The sequence below is a fragment of the Scyliorhinus torazame genome, chromosome 17 (assembly GCF_047496885.1).
Source record: "Scyliorhinus torazame isolate Kashiwa2021f chromosome 17, sScyTor2.1, whole genome shotgun sequence".
Classification (NCBI taxonomy): Eukaryota; Metazoa; Chordata; class Chondrichthyes; order Carcharhiniformes; family Scyliorhinidae; genus Scyliorhinus; species Scyliorhinus torazame.
The window spans coordinates 186607357-186621594 of NC_092723.1; the positions used below are offsets into that span (position 1 = coordinate 186607357).

General features: G+C 53.8%; 1 long non-coding RNA gene across 2 annotated transcripts in view; it reads left to right on the forward strand.

Moving 5' to 3' along the window:
• The window catches only part of LOC140393606 (uncharacterized), a 185380-nt gene that overhangs the window by 115048 nt on the left and 56094 nt on the right, over positions 1-14238 (forward strand). Inside the window, exon 3 of one of the 2 annotated variants that reach the window (XR_011935693.1) lies at positions 13247-13289. The exons of the other annotated variant lie outside the window; for it this stretch is intronic. This is a non-coding gene — a long non-coding RNA (uncharacterized lncRNA). Of the gene's footprint in view, positions 1-13246; positions 13290-14238 lie in introns of those variants that run through there. 2 annotated transcript variants of the gene reach the window in all.

Genomic DNA, 14238 nt, shown 5'->3' on the forward strand with positions numbered 1-14238 from the left:
CCATCCCGCAACACGCAACCCACCACCATCCCGCAACACGCAACCCACCACCATCCCGCAACACGCAACCCACCACCATCCCGCAACACGCAACCCACCACCATCCCGCAACACGCAACCCACCACCATACCGCAACATGCTACCCGCCACCATCCCGCAACACACCACCATCACGCAACACGCCACCTGCAACACTCTACTCGCCACCATCCTGCAACACGCTACCCGCCACCATCCTGCAACACGCTACCCACCACCATCCCTCAACACGCTACCCACCACCATCCTGCAACCCGCTACCCACCACAATCCTGCAACACGCTACCCGCCACCATCCCACAACACGCTACCCACCACCACCCCGCAACACGCTACCTGCCACCATCCCGTAAGATGCTACCCACCACAATCCCGCAAAACGCTACCCACCAACATCCTGCAACACGCTACCTGCCACCATCCCGTAACACGCTACCAACCACCATCCCGCAACACGCTACCTTCCACCATCCCGTAACATGCTACCCACCACGATCCCGCAACACGCTACCCACCACCATCCTGCAACACGCTACCCACCACCATCCCGCAACACGCTACCCACCACCATCCTGCAACACGCTACCCACCACAATCCCGCAACATGCTACCCGCAACCAGCCAACAACATGCTACCCGCCATCATCCCTCAACACAGAACCCACCACCATCCCGCAACACGCAAACCACCACCATCCTGCAACACGCTACCCACCACCATCCCGCAACACGCTACCCACCACCATCCTGCAACACGCTACCCACCACAATCCCGCAACATGCTACCCGCAACCAGCCCACAACATGCTACACGCCACCATCCCGCAACACAGAACCCACCACCATCCCGCAACACGCAAACCACCACCATCTCACAACACGCAAACCACCACCATCCCGCAACAAGCTGCCCACTACTATCCCACAACACGCTACCCACAAACATCCCACAGCACGCAAACCACCACCACCCTGCAACACGCAACCCACCACCATCCCGCAACACGCTACCTACCACCACCCTGCAACACGCAACCCACCACCATCCTGCAACATGCTACCCACCACCATCCCGAAACATACTACCCGCCACCAGCCCGCAACATGCAACCCACCACCATCCCGCAACACGCAACCCGCCACCATCCCGCAACATGCAACCCACCACCATCCCGCAACACGCAACCCACCACCATCCCGCAACACGCAATCCACCACCATCCCGCAACACTCTACCCGCCACCATCCCACAACACGCTACCCGCCACCATCTCGCAACACGCTACCGCCACCATCCTGCAACACACTACCCACCACCATCCCGCAACACGCTACCCGCCAACATCCCGCAACACGCTACCCACCACCATCCCGCAACACGCTACCCGCCACCATCCTGCAACACGCTACCCACCAACATCACGCAACACGCTTCCCATCACCACCCCGCAACACGCTACCCGCCACCATCCCGCAACACACTACCCACCACCATCCCGCAACACGCTACCCGCCACCATCCCGCAACACGCTACCCACCAACATCACGCAACACGCTTCCCATCACCATCCCGCAACACACTACCCACCACCATCCCGCAACACGCTACCCGCCACCATCCCGCAACACGCTACCCACCAACATCACGCAACACGCTTCCCATCACCACCCCGCAACACGCTACCCGCCACCATCCCGCAACATGCTACCCACCTCCACCCCGCAACATGATACCCGCCGCCATCCCGCAACACGCCACCCGCCACCATCCTGCAACATGCTACCCGCCACCATCCCGCAACACGCTACCCGCCACCATCCCCCAACCCGCTACCCGCCACCATCCCGCAACCCGCTACCCGCCACCGTCCCGCAACACGCTACCCGCCACCATCCCGCAACACGCTACCCGCCACCATCCCGCAACACGCTACCGCCACCATCCTGCAACACACTACCCGCCACCATCCCGCAACACGCTACCCGCCACCATAGAACATAGAACATAGAAAATACAGCACAGAACAGGCCCTTCGGCCCACGATGTTGTGCCGAACCTTTGTCCTAGATTAATCATAGATTATCATTGAATTTACAGTGCAGAAGGAGGCCATTCGGCCCTTTGAGTCTGCACCAGCTCTTGGAAAGAGCACCCTACCCAAACTCAACACCTCCACCCAACACCAAGGGCACTTTGTACATTAAGGGCAATTTATCACCTAACCCGCACATCTTTGGACTGTGGGAGGAAACCGGAGCACCCGGAGGAAACCCACGCACACACGGGGAGGACGTGCAGACTCCGCACAGACAATGACCCAAGCCGGAATCGAACCTGGGACCCTGGAGCTGTGAAGCAATTGTGCTATCCACAATGCTACCGTGCTGCCCTTAAGAACAAATAAATCTACACTATATAATTTTCCCGTAATCCATGTACCTATCCAACAGCTGCTTGAAGGTCCCTAATGTTTCCGACTCAACTACTTCCACAGGCAGTGCATTCCATGCCCCCACTACTCTCTGGGTAAAGAACCTACCTCTGATATCCCTCCTATATCTTCCACCTTTCACCTTAAATTTATGTCCCCTTGTAATGGTTTGTTCCACCTGGGGAAAAAGTCTCTGACTGTCTACTCTATCTATTCCCCTGATCATCTTATAAACCTCTATCAAGTCGCCCCTCATCCTTCTCCGCTCTAATGAGAAAAGGCCTAGCACCCTCAACCTTTCCTCGTAAGACCTACTCTCCATTCCAGGCAACATCCTGGTAAATCTTCTTTGCACCTTTTCCAGAGCTTCCACATCCTTCCTAAAATGAGGCGACCAGAACTGTACACAGTACTCCAAATGTGGCCTTACCAAAGTTTTGTACAGCTGCATCATCACCTCACGGCTCTTAAATTCAATCCCTCTGTGAATGAACGCGAGCACACCATAGGCCTTCTTCACAGCTCTATCCACTTGAGTGGCAACTTTCAAAGATGTATGAACATAGACCCCAAGGTCTCTCTGCTCCTCCACAATGCCAAGAACTCTACCGTTAACCCTGTATTCCGCATTCATATTTGTCCTTCCAAAATGGACAACCTCACACTTTTCAGGGTTAAACTCCATCTGCCACTTCTCAGCCCAGCTCTGCATCCTATCTATGTCTCTTTGCAGCCGACAACAGCCCTCCTTACTATCCACAACTCCACCAATCTTCGTATCGTCTGCAAATTTACTGACCCACCTTTCAACTCCCTCATCCAAGTCATTAATGAAAATCACAAACAGCAGAGGACCCAGAACTGATCCCTGCGGTACACCACTGGTAACGGGGATCCAGACCATCCCGCAACACGCTACCCGCCACCATCCCGCAACACGCTACCCGCCACCATCCCGCAACACGCTACCCGCCACCATCCTGCAACACGCAAACCACCACCCGCCTCCTCACAGTGGCTCAATGGACAGGATCTTCAGCACGAGACAAATCCAGGAAAAGTGCAGGGAGCAGCATCAACCTCTGTACATGGCCATCTTCGATCTCGCAAAGGCCTTCGACTCTCATTCGTGAGGGACCGTGGAGCATCCTCAAAATTGGCTGCCCGCAGAAATTCGTCACCATTCTCCGCCTGCTCCACGATGCAAACTGCGATTCTCACCAACGGATCCACCACAGACCCAATACTTGTGCAAACTGGAGTCAAACAGGCTGGGTCATCGCACCAACGCTCTTCTCCATCTCCCTGGCAGCAACACTCCACCCCACCACCCTGAAGCTCCTGCTGGAGTGGAGCTAACCTACTGGACAAGCGGGAAACTGTTCAACCTCCGACACCTCCAAGATCACCCTAACCTCAGTCATCGCGCTTCAGTATGCGGGTGACGTCGGTGTGTGTGCACACTCAGAGGATAAGCTACAGACCACCAGCGATGCATTCACCAGGGTATATGAGAGAATGGGCCTCAGACTAAACATCCAGAAAACAAAGGTTCTTTACCAGCCTGCCCCTGTCACACAAAACTGCCCGCACTATCAAGATACCAGGTGAACCCTTTGACAATGTGGATTATTTCCCATACCTCGGAAGCCTCCTCCCGGTGCGAGCAGACATTGACGAAAAAATCCTACATCGACTTCAATTCGCCAGTGTAGTCTTGGACGGCTGAGGAACAGAGTATTCGAAGACTGAGACCTCAAACCCAGCACCAAGCTCATGTTCTACAGAGCACCCCACCCTCCTGTATGCATTAGGAACACGGCAGACACCTCAAATCCCTGGAGAGATAGCACCAATGCTGCCTCCGCAAAATCCTGAAAATCCACTCGTAGGATAGGTGGACCAACGTGAGTGTCCTCTCCCAGGCCAATATCCCCAGTGTCGAGGCACTGGTTACGCTCGACCAGCTGTGATGGGTGAGCCACATTGCCCACATGGCCGACACAAGACTCCCCAAACAAGTGATCTACTCCGAGCTCCACAGGGGCAAGCGATCACGAGGAGGGCAGAAGAACCGCTACACAGACACTCTGAAAACCTCCCTAAATAAATGCAACATCCCCACCAACACGTGGGAATCCCTTGCTTTAGAACGCACAAACTGGAGAAAAGCATCCGTGAAGGCGGCAATCACCTCGGGCGCCACAGGGTGGAGCACGCGGACATCAAGCGTAAACAGCGGAAAGAGAGCGCAGAATCCAGAGCGTCCCACCCACCTCATCAAACACCACCTCCCAAACCACTGGCAGAGTCTGCGGATCCCGGATTGGACTGTTGAGCTACTGCAGGTCCCACCTCCCTGGATTGGGAGCGATTCATCCTCGACACTGAAGGACTGTCCAAGATGAAAAATGATGACCATACCTGATGAGAAATCTCTGCTCTTGCCCCACCCATTGGACTGCCTCCAGGGCCCACAGAGAGGCAGCAGTGGGAGCTATGAAAATGTAATTTTCTCCAGCAGCATCAGATCTTCACACAAAGGAGACAAAGTTCCTTTCTGTATGCAATAGGCCCAATAGCAGATGACATTCTCCCAAGGAGAGTGTGCAGGGGTCCATGGCAGGTTTTGATTCCATTATTAACACCTTTGAGGCGTATATTAGCCCACAGGAGAGCTTAGTTATGGAATGAGCATGTTTTAACCAGCGCTCGCAATTATTCTAAACCAACATATATCACCAAACTAGATCTTGCAGATGCAGGGAGCTGAAGGGCGAACTAAGCCATGATTGGATCGGCGTGATGTCCAGGATGAGAAACTCTCCGACTTCCTGCTGACCAAAGAAGATTTTACATTGGGCCAGGCAATGCAGTAAGCAAGGCGGACACAGTTTAGAGCTTTCAATAAGGCAGGGGTTCAGGATGACAATGGGGCTTCACATGAGCCAGTAGATTGGGAAGGACAACAGCAGAGGCTCCAACCATACAAAAGCCGGAAAACCAAATGAGAGGGTGGGAATCTGTGCTATTAGGGAGGGAGTTCCAGGATTTTGCCCCAGCGACAGTGATACATTTCCAAGTCAGGTGGTGAGTGACTTGGAGGGGAACCTCCAGGTGGTGGGGTTCCCAGGTATCTGCTGCTCTTGTCTTTCTAGATGGTCGTGATCATCAGTTTTTGAATGTGCTGCTTAAGGAACCTTTGTGAGTTCCTGCAATGCATCCTGTAGATGGTACACACGGCTGCCACTGTGTGTCGATGGTGGAGGGAGTGAATGTTTATGGATGGGGTGCTGAACAAGTGGTCTGCTTTGTCCTGGATGGTGTCGAGCGTCTTGAGTGTTGTTGGAGTTACACCCACCCAGGCAAGAGGAGAGTATTCCATTACACTACTGACTTGTGCCCAGTAGATGGTGAACATGCTTTGGGGAGACAGGAGGTGAGTTACTCTCTGCACGATTCCTAGTTTCTGACCTGCTCTTGTAGCCACAGTATTTATATGGCTGGTCCAGTACAGTTTCTGGTCAACGCTAATTTTGAGGATGATCATAGAATCCCTACAGCACAGAAGGAGGCCATTTGGCCTATTTAGTCTGCACTGCCCTCTGAAACAGTACCCTACCTAGGCACACTCCCCTGCATTATCCCTTTAACTCCACCTAACCTGCACATCTTTGGACTGTGGGAGGAAACCGGAGCACCCGGAGGAAACCCACGCAGACACGGGGAGAACGTGCAGACTCCGCACAGACAGTAACCCAAGGCAGGAATTGAACCCGGGTCCCTGGCGCTGTGAGGCAGCGGTGCTAACCACTGTGCTACCGTGCTGCCCCAAATTATGATGTCAGTATTCTCCTAGGAATCCTAGAAAAAACAGGTGAAGCACATTATTTGAGAAACTCGCAGTCTTTCACAGAACAATCTTCAACCTTCTCTTCAGAAGCAGTGGAAATTCAGCTATCAGAAGCTGAGGAAGTTTATACTTTCAGTAACAAGTTCCTTTCTTTCCCAGAGACACCATCCACTCGATCCAGGACAGACAAGGAAGCTGAGAATCTCTCAGTTCTTCACAGTCAGGCCGGAGGTGGGAGATACAGAATGCTCCGCAGCAGACGGTCACCATCCCCATGAAGACCTGCTGGGTCTGAATTGACTCTTCCTACAGAGCGATGCTGAAGCAGCCTCACAACACTGAGTGATCCTTTGGCGGTTGAGGCCCTAGAGAATGATTCATCTTTCCTGTTGTTCGATGCACCTTGTGACGTCTCTGTTGTATTCGGAGAAGAATCAGCTGTGCTTTTAGCAGCTTATAAACATTCAGATTTTAGTTCCGCTGAATCTCCTGATGTATTGTTTATCTCCTGTTGTTCGAGGAGAGTCTTCCACAGAGATTTCTGTCTGGGTCCAGGTTAGAGTCCGTAGGGGATCACGCTGTTAGAGAGCGGGGACGTTCCCAGGGTGAATGTCAATTGGCCCATACTCGAGTCCCAGCTGATAGTCTTCATTTCTTCAGAGCTGGAGGTCAGCACAGAAGCTGTAGCAGAATCTTTAGCATTTCTGAAGCTGCAGAATACTGGACAACAATCTTGTCCCAGAGTTGATTGACTATGAGAAATTCCTCTCATTAAGGAAAAAAACAATAGGGCAATAATAGTCGGGGATTTCAACTTCCCCAGTGATAATTGGGATAGGCAAAGTGTGAAAGGATTAGAGGGGGTGGAACTCTTAAGGTGTATCCAGGGGAGCTTTGTGAGCCCACACAAATAAATTCCAAAAAGAGAGGGGGCAGTGCTTGACCTAAATTTAGGGAATCTAGGAAGGTGCTAGAAGGGGTGCTGGTCTTTGTTTGCAGCCTGTAATGGTTTCCCTGTGGATTCATTCATTAAGGTTCTCTGCATTTTCAGAAATACAGCACCCACAGACTTTCTGGAGAAAACGCGGAGGAGACAGAGAGGGAGGGGCCTTGTCCCAATGCTTTCAGGAGTCCGACTGAGCTCCTTGGGATTCTGAAAATCATTTGACTGGGTTAGGATCCAATCACCACCTGTTCCCAAGCAGAGGATGGCCTTTTGGGGCAATCCATTGGCCACCGGCCACGCAATCAAACCGAGCCCCCCCCCCCCCTCCCCCACACCCCCATCTCTCTCTTGGGTGCTGAGAAGTCTGAAGTTTCTGTTCAAAGCAGCAGAGTGCTTTCCCCTGAATTCTCTCCTAGATTCCTCATTCTCTCTGCTGCTTGCCTTAAAGACACATTTCCATCAATCATCCATGGGTCAGAATTCGAACAGTAAAATACAAGAAAGGAGAGATAAGGGAATCTATAGGACGGACCCTGACAGTATCTTTAATGAAACAGTACTTTAAATATTTCTGGTTATTTTTTCTGCAAAGGTTTTGACAGAATCAAAACCTCTTGGAGTTAGACTGTGGAGAGAACCTGGTGGGTATAGACTGTTCGCATCTTCTTCGTCTGTGGTGATCCTCAGGTTAAATCACCAGCAGTCAGCTCTCTCCCTCAAAGGGGAGAGCAGCCTCTGGTCATCTGGGGCTGTGCTGACTTTATTTGTAATTTGTTCAATTCTCATGACAGCTTTCTGAAACATTTCTTTTACATCTAGTGAATTCTCATTTTTTGGCACAAAAACCATAGGTTGCAGTAGCTAATTGTCCCCGTTCCTTTTGCCACACTTAACCAATTCCACCATCCCTTCCGTTCCTGCTAATCCCATTGTGATGAACGGTTACTGCCTTATCATCATGTAAGGTGATGTCCCCTTTAAGACCGGGCTTGGAACCCTGGGGACACCGCCTCTGGCTCCGCCCATCTGGGAGCCATACATAAAGGGCTGCCTCATGGTCTGTAACAGTCAGCTCTCGTCTCTAGCTGTAGCATAGTTATTAGTCTAATAAAGCCTTCTTTACAGTTTAATCTCTAAGCGTCATTATTGAGGGTACCTCAATTTATTAGACTAAACTAGATTCAGGATGGACGCAGGCCTAAAACCAGAGAAGCTCAATCTGGAAGCACAAACGCCGGAGGCAAAGGAAATTTTTAAATACTGGCTGCGATGCTTCGAGGCCTACCTGGACTCCGCAGAGACTCCCATCCTGGGGCCACACAAGCTGCGTCTACTCCACGCCCGGGTGAGTCACAGAATCTCCGCCACGCTCAAAAAGGCGACGACTTATGATGCGGCGATTGAGTTCCTCCGCAAGCGGTTTGTCAAACCCATCAACGAGGTGCACGCCCGGCATCTGCTCTCTACCTGCCGGCAGCGCTCGGGGGAATCGCTCGACGAGATTGTTGAAAAACTCACCGCGCTTGCCAGGGACTGTGACCATCAGGGTGTGACAGGGGAAGTCCATATGAACCGGCACATCAGAGATGCTTTCGTGTCCGGCATCCGCTCGACCTACATCCGGCAGCGGCTGCTCGAAAACGGGGCAAAAGACCTCCAGGAGACGCTAACGCTCGCCTCCTCGCTGGAGGTGGCCCGACATAACTTGGGTACGTGCCCCGCGGACTCTGCCAGCCCCCCCCGGACTTCCTCAGACTCCCCCGTATTACAGGCCTGCGCCACGCGGCGACCCGCTCATCATGGGGGCACACCTTGCTACTTCTGCGGGCAGGGCCAGCACCCACGCCCACGCTGCCCAGCCCGCTCCGCGATCTGCAGCGACTGAGGGAAGAAAGGGCACTTTGCGAGGGTCTGCCTGGCCAGACTCAGGGGCCAGAAAAACAAAGAACAGCTGGCCCGAAAATCAGGCTCTCAGGCCCGCAGGCCTAGCAATGCTGCTGCGCACCGACCCGACACGCCCTCTTCTGACGCGTCATCAGCCTCGTGCGAATCATGGGAGCGGCCATCTTGTCGGCGGCCATCTTCTCGACCTGACACGCGCAGCCAGCGGCGGCGGCCATTTTACGAGTCCCACTCGGCTGACGCCTCCGACTACCCGCGACTGGGTGCGATCACCCTCGACCAAACTCGGCCAAAACACCTACAGAACTCCATGATGCAGGTCCAGGTCAACGGGCACGACACTGCATGCCTCTTCGACTCCGGGAGCACGGAGAGCTTTATCCACCCTGAAACGGTAAGGCGCTGCTCCCTACGCACCCATCCCGCATCCCAAACTATAGCCCTCTCATCTGGGTCTCACTCGGTACAAATCACGGGGTACTGTATTGTGGATCTCTCGATCCAGGGTGCCAAATACACCCGTTTCAAATTTTATAGCCTCCCTCACCTCTGTGCCCCCCTGCTGCTCGGACTGGATTTCCAGTGCAGCCACCGAAGCCTGACACTGAAGTTCGACGGACCCTTGCCCCCCCTCACGGTGTGCTGCCTTGCGACACTGAAAGTCGCACCCCCCTCGCTATTCGCTAACCTCACTCCCGACTGTAAGCCCGTCGCCACCAGGAGCCGGCGCTACAGTGCCCAAGATATGGCTTTTATCAAGTCAGAGGTCCAGCGTTTACTGGGAGAGGGGGTCATCGAGGCTAGCAACAGCCCTTGGAGAGCGCAAGTGGTGGTAGTCCGGTCCGGGGAGAAGAAACGGATGGTCGTGGATTATAGCCAGACCATAAACCGATTCACGCAGCTTGATGCGTACCCCCTTCCTCGCATCGCGGAAATGGTAAATCGGATCGCCCAATACCGAGTCTTTTCCACGGTCGACCTCAAATCTGCCTACCACCAGCTCCCCATCCGACCAAAAGATCGCCCCTATACTGCCTTCGAAGCAGCCGGCCGTCTCTTCCACTTCCTCAGGGTCCCCTTTGGTGTCACAAATGGGGTCTCCATCTTTCAAAGGGTAATGGACCAAATGGTGGACCAGTACGGTTTGCGGGCTACATACCCGTACTTGGACAATGTCACCATCTGCGGCCATGATCAGCAGGACCATGACGCTAACCTCAAAAAGTTCCTCCAGACCGCCCGAGCCCTTAACCTGACCTATAACGAGGGCAAATGCGTTTTCCACACCACCCGGCTGGCCATCCTCGGCTATGTCGTGGAAGACGGGGTCCTAGGTCCCGACCCCGACCGCATGCGCCCCCTTAAGGAACTCCCTCTCCCCCGCAGCCTCAAGGCCCTCAAATGGTGCTTGGGATTTTTCTCCTATTACGCCCAGTGGGTCCCCAAGTATGTGGACAAAGCCCGCCCACTCCTAAAGACCACCACTTTTCCCCTCTCGGCTGAGGCTCAATTGGCCTTCAACCGCATCAAGGCCGACATCACCAAGGCCGCCATGCACGCGGTGGCGAAACCATCCCTTTCCAGGTAGAGAGCGATGCATCAGACATCGCCCTGGCTGCTACCCTCAATCAAGGAGGCAGACCAGTAGCGTTCTTCTCCCGAACCCTCACCGCCTCCGAGGTTCGACATTCTGCAGTCGAAAAGGAGGCACAAGCCATTGGGAGGCTGTGCGGCGCTGGAGACACTACCTAGCCGGTAGGAGGTTTACCCTCGTCACCGACCAACGGTCGGTCGCCTATATGTTTGATAACACGCAACGGGGCAAAATAAAAAACGATAAAATTTTGAGGTGGAGGATCGAACTCTCCACCTACTCGTACGATATCAAGTATCGTCCAGGGGAGCTCAACGAGCCCCCAGATGCACTGTCCCGCGGCACATGCGCCAACGCGCAGGAGGACCGCCTGCAAGCCATCCACAATGACCTCTGCCACCTGGGCGTTACCCGGCTCGTCCATTTCATCAAGTCCCGCAACCTACCTTACTCAACCAAGGAGGTCAAGGCCATGGTCAGGGCCTGCCAGGTCTGTGCGGAGTGCAAACCGCACTTCTATCGGCCAGACAAGGTTCGGCTCGTGAAGGCCTCGGGCCCCTTTGAGCGACTGAGCGTGGACTTCAAGGGGCCCCTCCCGTCCACCAACCGTTATGCCTATTTCCTCACCGTAATCGATGAGTTCTCCCGTTTCCCATTCGCCATTCCCTGCCCCGACATGACCTCAGCCACGGTGATTAAGGCACTGCACAGCATCTTCACCCTGTTCGGTTTCCCTGCTTATATCCACAGCGACCGGGGTACATCGTTCATGAGCGATGAACTGCGTCAGTATCTGCTCAGCAAAGGCATCGCCTCGAGCAGAACGGCCAGCTATAACCCACGGGGAAACGGGCAGGTGGAGAGGGAGAACGCGACCGTGTGGAAAGCTGTCCTTCTGGTCCTGCGGTCGAGAAATCTCCCAACCACCCGCTGGCAGGAGGTCCTACCCGATGCCCGACACTCCATTAGGTCGCTCCTCTGCACGGCCACGAATGAGACCCCTCACGACCGATTGTTTCTCTTCCCCAGGAAATCTACCTCCGGGGTCTCGCTTCCACCTTGGCTGATGGCTCCGGGACCTGTTCTTCTCCGGAGGCACGTGAGGAGCCATAAAACGGACCCCCTAGTTGAAAAGGTCCGACTGCTCCACGCCAACCCCAGTTACGCCTACGTGGAGTACTCCGACGGCAGGCAAGATACAGTTTCTCTCCGGGATCTGGCGCCCGCTGGATCCTCCACCACAGACGCCCCTTTCCGCGCCGCTCCCCTGCAGGACCCGTCGCCCCCTACAACACACCCCCTTCCGGCCCTACCACCCGTTGGTGAGCTCCTACCATGCACCCCCCTTGCGCCCCCCCTTTACACACCCCGCCGACGCTGGCACCGCTACCCCCGACACTGCCTAGTTCCCCTGCCCCGACCCGGACCGAAGCTCCGACCGCTGTGCTCCCGGATGTGCCCTCAACCGGGACGTCCGTGCCCGCCGCACCACCGCCCGAATTGAGGAGGTCGAGGAGGACGATCCGGCCACCGAGATGGATGGACCTATGATGGCACTTCACCCCCGCCGGACTCCTTTTTAAACAGGGGGTGAATGTGATGAACAGTTACTGCCTTATCATCATGTAAGGTGATGTCCCCTTTAAGACCGGGCTTGGAACCCTGGGGACTCCGCCCCTGGCTCCGCCCATCTGGGAGCTATACATAAAGGGCTGCCTCATGGTCTGTGCAGCAGTCAGCTCTCGTCTCTCGCTGTAGCATTGTTATTAGTCTAATAAAGCCTTCTTTACAGTTTAATCTCTAAGCATCATTATTGAGGGTACCTCACCCATCTCATTCCCTACATCCTTCACACATAATCTGTACCCCCCTCTTGTCACCCTTCCCATCAATCCCGTCCGCAATCCCTCCAGCCGGGGTACCTTTCTTGATGGGCTCCTTTCATCTTCTCTTTTCCTTCTCCACCCATGCTCCACCTGCCACCCACCGCCCACCAACGGCAGCTTCACTTGCATCGCGCCCTCCAGTCCTCACTGTCCCACGTGCCTCTGCGTGTGCCCACCAAATAAACCCAACAACAAACATCCCCCCGGGCGGCACGGCCGCACAGTGGTTAGCACTGTTGCTTCACAGCGCCAGGGACCCGGGTTCGATTCCCGGCTTGGGTCACTGTCTGTGCGGAGTCAGCACGTTCTCCCCGTGTCTGCGTGGGTTTTCTCTGGGTGCTCCGGTTTCCTCCCACAAGTCCCGAAAGACGCGCTGTTAGGTGAATTGGACATTCTGAATTCTCCCTCTGTGTACCCAAACAGGCGCCGGAGTGTGGCAACTAGGGGATTTTCACAGTAACTTCACTGCAGTGTTAATGTAAGCCTACTTGTGACAATAAAGATGATTATTATTTTAAACTGACCAATCAAGCCGGCCTGGGCATCTTAAACGACACATTGTTATTGTATCGGGTGTTTCTATTTGTTTCAGGTGGTCACAGGCCCATCGAGCACTGAATGGATAGAAACTGCACTTTTCCTGTGTTACACTGGGAAATCATATGAACTGCATCCAGATCTCCACCTTCAGCTCGAGATGTTGGAAGTCAAATTTGAACAAATATCTGAATAATGCAAGAACCTCACTGTTGCAAAAATAGCCTCAGCTGCATGGCTTTTGTCTGTGGACAATGGACAGGGTATAATTGTCATGTGAAAACTTAAGCTCCGGTAATTAGGTCTGACATGTCCCACTCGCTGACCTATATACAGCATGTTCAAAAATAATTCACAGAAAAACCTTCACATTCTGTCAGTGTAAACAAACAATGGCCAAGGACAGTGATGGCCACACCTCTTCCATCTATCTATCTATCTATCTGTATATCAATCTATCCATCTCTATCTATCCATTTACCTGTCTTTATGTTTGCCTGCCCACATCTGTCTGCCTGTCTGTCTGACTGAGTGAATCTGCCTGCCTGCATCTGTCTGTCTGCCTCTTTGTCTACCTCTGTCTGCCTGTCTGTCTGTCTTCCCATCTGTCTGTCTGTCTGCCTCTGTCTGTCTTTCTTCCCATCTGTCTGCCTGCCTACATCTGTCTTTCTGCCAGCCTTCCTGTCTGTCTGTCTCTGTCTGTCTGTCTGCCCATCTGTCTGTCTGCCTCTGCCTGCCTGTCTGCCTGTCTGACTGCGTCTGGCTATCTGTCTGCCTATCGTCTGGCTATCTGTCTGCCTACGTTTGTTTATCTGTCTGTCCACTTTCCGTCCTGTCTGCCTACATCTGTCTGACTGCCTGGGTCACTCTGCCTGTCTGTATGGCTGCCTGTCTGAGTTTCTCTGCCTGCCTGCCTGTCTGTATGTCTGCCTGTCTGACTGCCTGCCTGTCTGCCTACATCTGTCTATCTGTCTGCGTGTCTGTCTGCCTGCTTGGCTGTCTGTCTATCTATCAATCATGGAAATAATCGAGTCTGGAGTAACATGC